This window comes from Protopterus annectens, chromosome 3.part0 (assembly GCF_019279795.1).
Source record: "Protopterus annectens isolate FY-2018-M chromosome 3.part0, PAN1.0, whole genome shotgun sequence".
NCBI classification, from domain to species: domain Eukaryota; kingdom Metazoa; phylum Chordata; order Ceratodontiformes; family Protopteridae; genus Protopterus; species Protopterus annectens.
Window position 1 is genome coordinate 395457862 of NC_056731.1, and position 9410 is coordinate 395467271.

The following is a 9410-nucleotide window of genomic DNA, read 5'->3' on the forward strand; positions in this document are numbered from 1 at the left end:
AGAGTTTTGCAGTTACAGGAGCATTTTTGGCTTTGACAAAATTGCTTATGTGAAATCTGGAAGTTACATACCCACTGGAAATACTACTTTGCTCAGGAAGAATTTTGTGGTGCAGTTCAGGACTACCGACATGCATAACAAGAGCTAAGGGAGCATTTTGAACATAAATGTCAGACTGTTTTTGAAATGAAAAATGACTGATGGGGGTGTGGCAAAGATGGATAACTAAGCAGCTTCTGATGAAAGCTGAAAACTTTTCTTTGACAGAAAAATCTAATAAAATAAAATAGAATTTAGAGATACTTGATAGCTATTTATATTTAGTAATAGTAGGAGAAACGATTTCTAGCTTGAAGTTCTTCATAAGCTGTAATTTTCCTGTCAGAATGTCATCTGCTTGGTTAAGAGAAAAGAGACTTTAACATAAGCCAATCAAAAATGGTACTCAGGATTCTTCTGTTAAAAAGATATACAGTCACTAACATCTAGCATGCAGGGTGTATTAATAAACTGAATAAGCTGGACATGAAAATAGAAAATGTCAAAGAAGAATCCTGAAAGAAGATGGGACATTTAGAAATTCTTATGAAATAACAAGGTGCACAAACCAGCAGCACAAAGAAGCTTTAAATGACCATGAAAGGAAGAGTAACTGAAGGTGAGTCTCAGACTGAATTCCTTTTAAAACAAAATATCTGGTTTATAGATAAAGTTGATGATTTTGAAAACAGACTGAGACAAAACAATATCAGAATGTATGGCATACCAGGAAAATATGAGGGAGACAACTGCATAAAATATTACATTTACCTGAAACTTTATAGTTTGGGATTGAAAGGGCACATAAATCCTTGAGATCACCTTCAAAGAATGAAAACTCACCACCGAGTTCAATAATAGTTAAGTTTAAGATCAGCATGGAAAAGGACCAAATATTAAAAACAGCATGGACCAGACCACCTAATAATATAGGTAAGTGTGTAATCAGATTGACAATGACAGAAAAGTAATGAGTAAAAGGAAATCATGCTTGCCAATGACTAAAGAACCTAAAAAGAGCAATACTAAAGCTACTTTGGTGTTTCCTGTAAAGATCAAAATATTTCTTTCTGAAGGAATTAAAGTATTTGACACAATTGATGAGGTATCTACATTTGTTAATAAAAATAAAATCCTTAACAACAGTGAAGAAATGTACTGGAATACTACAACCTTCAAGAGACAGAGTGAGCTGAATTCATGGAAAACTGCTTCTAAAGTTAAAAAGCTTAAAAACAAGCGTCATTTATTTTTTGATTTCATAAGCTTTATTTTCTGAAACAACAGATTTATCTACTAAGTAAAAGGTTTATTTAGGATTTTAAACTTCACATCATATGTAAGTATGTATTTATGTTTTAAACTACGACATTTTGCATGATAGGGAAAATAAACAGTTTTGCTATATTTCTGGTAAAATACTTGATATATTTAATTTAAACAACTTATAAATGCATTTCTAAATGTTAAAGGAATATTTCCTGTATGACAATAAATTATAATTGATAGAGTTGGTAACTTTAAGCATATATGAGATAAGAATTTTGTATTATTTTATCTTATTTTTTTTTAATTTTATTCAGCATGCACATGATTTTGTTAAATGAATCAAAACATATGAAAATTCACCAAAATAACAAATTATACAACATACTAGACTGTTCAATCACCTCTCTTAATTCCAAGTGCATCTGGTATCTTGGCTATTCACCTTCTCTCAGGATAACAAACCTCTACCAATACATCAATTTTATACAGATTAGATCAAGTTGATTGTCAATTAATTAAATAAGTATTTAATCACCAGAAAAAATTCAAATATTTTCTTATATAAAAACATACTTAACTTCTTAAATAGCATATCTTTAACTTATTGTTGAACATATTTTAACCAGGTCTACTTCACTTCACCTAAAACTCATCTGACTGACATTCATTTCAGAGAGACCAAATCACCTGAAGCTCACTTCACCTAAAGTTCACTTCACCTAAAACTAATTTCACTGACAATTAGTACTGGCAGTGTGTAGAGAACTGTAAGGCAAGTAAAAGGTATATGTCCGTTTCCCCATTGTAGTGCAATTCTGGAGTTAGCATATATAGTTAGGGGGGAGTGGGGGGCACCCCCCCATACTGGGGGGTGTGGGGGCCATAATCCCCAACCTAGTTTGGTTTCACTAAACAATATAAAACCAAACTGGACAATATAAAATCAAACTATGTGGGGGGATACGCCCCACACCTCCCCAACTATATATACTAACTCCAGGATCGCATTACAGTGGGGAAAAGGGGATATACTTGCCTTACAGTACTCTACACACTGCCAGTACTAATTCAGTGAAATGAGTTTTAGGTGAAGTGAACTTTAGGTGAAGTGAACCTTAGGTGATTTGGTCTCTCTGAAATCATGTTCAGTCAAATGAGTTTTAGGTGAAGTTAAGTAGACCCATTTTAACTACCTATATTTATTTAATCAAAAATTAAAAACGTAGATTGACTTCTAAATCTAACCCCATAGGACACATAGTCTAATAATTTAAGATAATCTTACTTTCTAATTCAATTAATTTACTAGCAAAATCACCCCTCTAAACAAAATAAGGCTGAGCTAAAACACTAAAAAAGAAACCAGCAGCTGAGCCATGATGGACCTTATAAAAATGTTCTGTCACAGGACATTTTAAATTACACTTCCTAATATCCCCCAAGTGTTCCACAATCTGAATTTTCACTTTTCATTTTACCTGCTTACATACCACTTAATAGAATTGCAACCACATCCAATAATATACACAACCCTACATGATTCATAATCAAATCTATCTGTGGAGATAAATTTCCTACTGTTGATTTTGGATCCTGTTAAATTCCTAATCTTAGAACAGACCTCACAGTGCCCGCATGCAAAGGAACCCCTTCTTTCCAACACTGTCATTGACTGCCTATGCCTAAAATTCAACATCTCTTTCAAATTATTATATCTACTATATGAAGATATAACAAATTTTGGAAACAATTCCACCACCATTTCATCCTGATAAAGCAAATGCCATAAATCCTTAACTAGATTTTTTCAAAATCTCTGAAAAAGGTGAGTGAGTATTCAGTGACAAAATACATTTTTTGTCACTAATCTTCTGGCCCACAGGATTTTCCCTTGTATGTTTACTCAACCACCACTGTTTACTATCTTTCCTTCGTTCACTTTCATCAAGTTTCCTTCTGGAATTAAGATTTCCAAAGAATACCTGTGAGCCATGAATTTATTTTTCACCCCCATTAAACCATTCTCCTTAAACTTCTCTTCTGAAGTGTTAAAAAAATCTTCTAAATTCCCCATATGGCAGAGAGTTAATCAAATGTGGTAGATACATGCTAGTTGCATGCAAACAATTATTGACTGCTGTTTCCTTCCTAACTGGTTTATACTGAATAGTCAATCCCTCACAAACAGAAAACTCTACATCCACAAATGTATGAATTCCTTGTTTAATTCATACATAAACTTCAGACCATGAGTATTCATATTTAATTCAGTCAAAAATTCCACAAATTGTATCTCATTGCCCTTACAAATGAAGAACAAATTGTCTACATACCTTTTGTACATGACTAAATGTTCAGAAAAAAATCATGTGAGGTATATGTACGTCTTTTCAAAATCTTCCATATAAATTATTTCATAGGCAGGAGTAAATGGGGCTCCCATTGCTGTGCCTTTTGTTTGTAAGAAAATTTCCTTACCAGAGAAAAAATAATTATGTAGAAAAGATATGTGTGGTCCCTCCCCCATTATATTGCTGACTGCCTCTAAACCACATCTAAGTTCAATGTTAGTATACAAGGAACTAACATCTACTGTGACCCAATAAAAATCTTTCTGTCAGCCAAGCCCTTTCAAATTTTCTCAAAATTCCAATGTATTTTAATATGCGCTGGTACCCTTTGCAAATATTTCTTGAGCTGACAGTCTAAAAAATACCTACATTCTGTAAATAAGAATCAGTACCTGACACTATGGCTCTGCTTGGAGGGTCTGCCAGGTTTTTGTGCACTTTAAGAATTGCATAAAATACAGGATCCCTTGGTTTTTAGATATACCATCTTTTCAGACCACTAGGGGTGAGGAAACCAAACTTTTTCCCCTTTCCAAAATTTCAAGCAGCAATGGATTAATTGAGACAACAGGGTTATTAATTGTATATATTCTTCTCTGTTTAGAAGTAAATCATTCACCATTTTACCATACTTAGATTTATTCATAATAACCCAGTTACCCCCTTATCTGCCTGACTGAAGACATATTCATCCCTTCCTGAAGTTGTTGCAAGGTCAACTATTCATCTTTCATTAAATTAAAACTTTTGTTAGAATGAATAAATTACACATATTCTAACTCCACTTTTTACACAACATATTTTCAAATAAACTTGTGGCTTTAGAGATTCTAGGTGGTACAAAACAATTAACACTGGGGAGAGCCAGAACAGTCAATTTCCCATAGCCTGTGCAGAAAAAAATGATCATTATTTTCCCCAGTTATATCCCTGCCCACCCAAACATCTGAAACAAACAGTGAATCACAAAATTCAGTTTTGTGAGTTGACACACTAAGAAGAGAACCATCCTCACTAATCATTTCCAAACATTCAGAATTGTTCTGCCCTTAATTTTTGTCCCCAAAATACTTTCAAGTGTAATTTCCTACAAAATCTTTTCATATCAATCAAAATGTCAGCTAAAGTAGGTATTTTAATTGGTACATACTTTGCACAATTTAACAACACATTCTTAGCTACTTCAGAAATGACTAAATCAGACTAATTTATAATGTTCAAAGGATTAAGCTCAGTGCTGAATTTACAACATTGCCCTGAACTGAAAATGCCCTCAATATCCCAGAAGCTTGCATTAGAACAGAAAAAATAATTTAAGTCCTTTTGCCTCTGCCCTGACCTTTTTGTCCCCTTCCCTGACCATTCAGACAAAAATAAATGATATTCCCAAATGATTCCAGCCATTCCAATGTATATACAGTATCTTCCACTTGTATATTTTCAAACTAAAGTTTGGTAAAGAAATATTTCCTGTGTGAGAATGACATTCAATTATAATGGATAGGGTTGGCAACTTTAAACCTATATGAGATAAGACTTTTGTATTATTTTATTTTATTTTTTTTTTATTTTATTCTGTAAGTGCATGGTGAGGTTAACTGAATGTCATATCTAAGTAATATGCTAATTAGAAGGGTTAAGTGCTTGCTGACTGTGTTTTCTTATGACATTCCTTTCACAGGTCAGTTATGAAGCAGCTTACACTTAAAAAAAGTCTGAAGATCAAAAGAATGATTTAGTTCTGTGAGACTGCTTGATTATTGCCTGCTTTACTTCTCAACAGCTTCGCTGTTTGATGAAACTCCAGGTCCTAGAAGAGTTCAAAGTTCATCACTGATAATTTGTGAAAGGAGGAAGAGTCTGAATTGCAGCCATGATGATAAGGAGAAGAGATTTCAACTTATTTTCAGGTGTATATGTGAGAAATCTGTTCAAAATAACATTTATTTAAAAAATATTTAGAAATAAAGAATTGGAAAACAAAAGCTATAATAATATTTTACATTGTGCTATCTCTGATATATGATTTGTTTGCATTTTACTGAATGTTAATAGTTTATGCTGCAGTGTTATTAACCTCAACTATGGATATTAATGGGAGGAATTCAAATGAGATGTTGCTTACTGATTAGAATAGTTTAAAGGGCTTAAGAAGAATGAGAAACTTACAGAAGAGATTAGCAGCTGCTGTATGTTGCGAATTTATCATTTTTGCATGCTGTTGGTGAATACTGATGTCAGGATGTGAAACCCAGGCCAGAACAACAGTACACAATTGCTAAACATACATTTTAAATTAGACAGGCACACATTCTTTTATATATAGTAATTATTGCATATAATACTAAAAGTAATAAGAAGAGTAAACACATTAAGAATAATATGCAAATGCACAAGGAAATAAACATCTTTTGATGATTGTCACTGTTGAAGTGACACCCTGAGCCCATGTGCAAAATGGAAAAATGGGTTTGAAGATAGATGGATGAATGGATCAGTAAGTTAAGCAATGTATACTCATGCTGCAATCTCTAACAGAGAGCTGATGATTAAATACCTCTTTGATGGGAGATTTTAGAAATACAAGTTACATAAAATAAGGTGGACTATCAGTGGACAAATAAGACAGAAAAAATATATTTAAAGACATATATTACATACAACTGCATATGGCAGAAATGTAAATGTCTAAAATCTCATATAATTTTCACAGAAAATTACATAAACAATTATTTGAAAAGATTCTGAGAACTGAAATATGGTTTACTAAGACTACCTGAAAAAAATCTTTTAATAAGTCAGATCTGAAATTTGAGTGTTGTATTGCTGAGACAGTTTATTTTTATTTTGATAGAAGTAGAGTCGTTTTTTTCAAGATGTGCAAACCTGGGAGAGAAGAATGTGATTTCAAATGAACATATTGTAACTTTTAAATTTATTATAGTCCACAAATGTTTTTTTTATTTTGTTGAGTAGCAACATATTCCCTTTAACCTTAATAATGCATATGTTTTTATGAATTGATTTGAGTCAAAAGATTTTTAGATATTTATCATATTAAGAGAGTTATACAAATTTCAGATAAAGAAACATAATTTTAAAATGAATTCAGAGCTCCTGTTAGAGTTATAAAATATGTATAAATCTTTCAGCATGATAAATGTATATTGCACTAATTTTCCTATTGTAGAATAGTTTGGTAAGCTTAGATTATCTGTCACTTGTTAGCTTACAGATAACTTTACTTTTTCATGCCCCACTCTATTCTGCTTGTATATTTTAAGATTTAGTTACAATAATATTAAATGAGAAAATCATTCAGCAATATTTAATAGATAATTATACTATTACATAAATACATATGTATTACATTATCTTTCAGATTATTTATTATTTGTATTTAATAGAAGTGAATGAGGAAAATAGTTTTAAATGGCAAAATATACAACCAAGTCAGTAGTCTCTTAATTTTTTTAAATGATCCAAAAGAGAAGTACAGGAGCAAACCAAGGCTTGCAACAAAAATCAGCATAAATCCAACAGTCACTGAGGCGTATTCAAGTAGCAGAAATAAATGCTAGTTCAAACAATAACTGAATCTGTGCCAAAGACAAGTAAAATCCAAGCTGTTTTATTGGTAAGCGCTTTCACCCTGTAAGGGCTTTGTCAAACCATAAGAAAAAAGCGTTTTTTTTTTTTTATCCAGCCTTGGTTTGCTCCTGTACTTCTCTTTTGGATCATTTATTTATTTTATTAGTAACAGGAGCATTTGGAACCCGTGGTAGTGGTGCTGCGGTAGCGTTTGTCGCCTCACAGCAAGACGTCCCATTTGATTCTCAGCTAGAGCATCTTCTGTGTGGAGGCATGCGTGAATGGGCGTGCCTTCGTTGAAGGTTGTGTGACAGGGCTGGTAACTTGGCACGTAAAAATCCACTACCAAACATTAGCGGACTGGAGTTCCGCTGTGGCGACCCCTAACCGGGATAAGCCAAAAGACACAACAACAACAAAAAAGTAACAGGAGCATTTGGACCGTGATAACACTTACTCTTATAGTATATCTTAATTTTTTTAACTTATATATAATATATTAATTATTTCTAAGTCACAGCTAGTTTTTGATGTATTTTGAGATCTTGGTTGGTACAAAGATAATTTAGTAGTTTGTCTATTTGATATGTGAACTAGAAACTTTGGTATCCACTGTAGATTGTGTTTTATTAGTAATATATATAGTTACAGTTATAGACTTGTTTTTATTTTTGTTACTTATGAATTTTATTTTTATTTTTATTTATTTTATTTATTTATTTATTTAACATTTGTTGACCGGGAATGTCCGACTAGGTTCCATAGAGCCTGTTTTCAGCGGAGGCCCGGGGAGAAATGCTCCAGATGCATGTCTTTGGAATGTGGGAGGAAACCGGAGTACCCGGAAGAAACCCACGCGAACACAGGGAGAACATGCAAACTCCACACAGAAGGCACCCCAGCCAAGAATCGAACCGGAGAACCTCTTGCTGTGAGGTGACAATGTTAACCACTGCACCACTGTGCCGCCCGTAGCTTAGTTTAGTAGCTTAGTTTGTAAAAATGAAGAATTAACAAAGCAGAAAGTTAAGATAGTGTTGGTGAAATACATTTGAGCCTTATATACAACTACATTAGTATGGTGGATAGATGTGTCATACCTTGGTAAAAGAAATCTTCTCAAACACACAATATGGATAGTTTTAATTTATTGTCCATTAATGTAAATGGGTTAAATAATGGTAACAAAAGGAAATAATTAATGAGATATTTAAAATTAAACAGAAGAGACATCATATTCTTGCAAAATACTTGCCTGATAAAGATATTCAATATCTAAATAACTTAAGTTACAAAATGTTATTATCTGCTTCTTTAACAAAAATAGGAAGAAAACTGCTATACTTTGGAGAAAATCTACTGTAATGCCTAAGGTCATGGAATCTATTAGTGACCCCAAAGGAGCGTATGTATACATCTGTAGTAATTAAATATAATGGAAAAGTCTATACACTAGTTCATTTTTGTTTGCTCCCTGGAATAGGTTTAAGAGTTGCTAAAGATCACTTAAACTTATTTCAAAATCATTTGGTGCAGCGGTAGCATTGTTGCCTCACAGCAAGAGGTTCTCCCATTCGATTCTCGGTTGGAGTGCCTTCTGTGTGGAGTCTGCATGTCCTCCCTGCAGTCGAATGGCATTCAAAAGACATGTGTAGAATGGGTGTGCCTTCGTTGAAGGTTGGGCATCGAGCTGGCACCTCGGCACCTGTAAAAAAAAAAAAATCTACTGCCAATCATTAGCGGACCGGAGTTCCGCTGTGGTGACCCCTACCGGGAAAAGCCGAAAGAAGAAGATTGGAATGGTAGTTTAATTTTAGCTGAAGATTTTAACTACACATCTAATATAAAAGATACAAGTGAACAGAAGAAAGCTAAAATTCTAGCATGAGCTAAAGCACTAAACAGATGGGTTAGTAGTAATACTCTAGCTGATTTAATAGTAAAATCAGAAGAAAGGTCATTGTTTTGCTCCCATTATTTGTTTGCACATGGGATGCAAACTGAAATTAATAGGAGTTATGCTTCCATAGATTTACTTAATAAATATAATTATTTAAAACTATTCCTTGTCCCTTATCTGATCATAATGCACTAAGTATTAATATGTATCAATGAGTTTAGGAAAACGTCAGATTATTTAAAGAATTCCAGTTTATATGA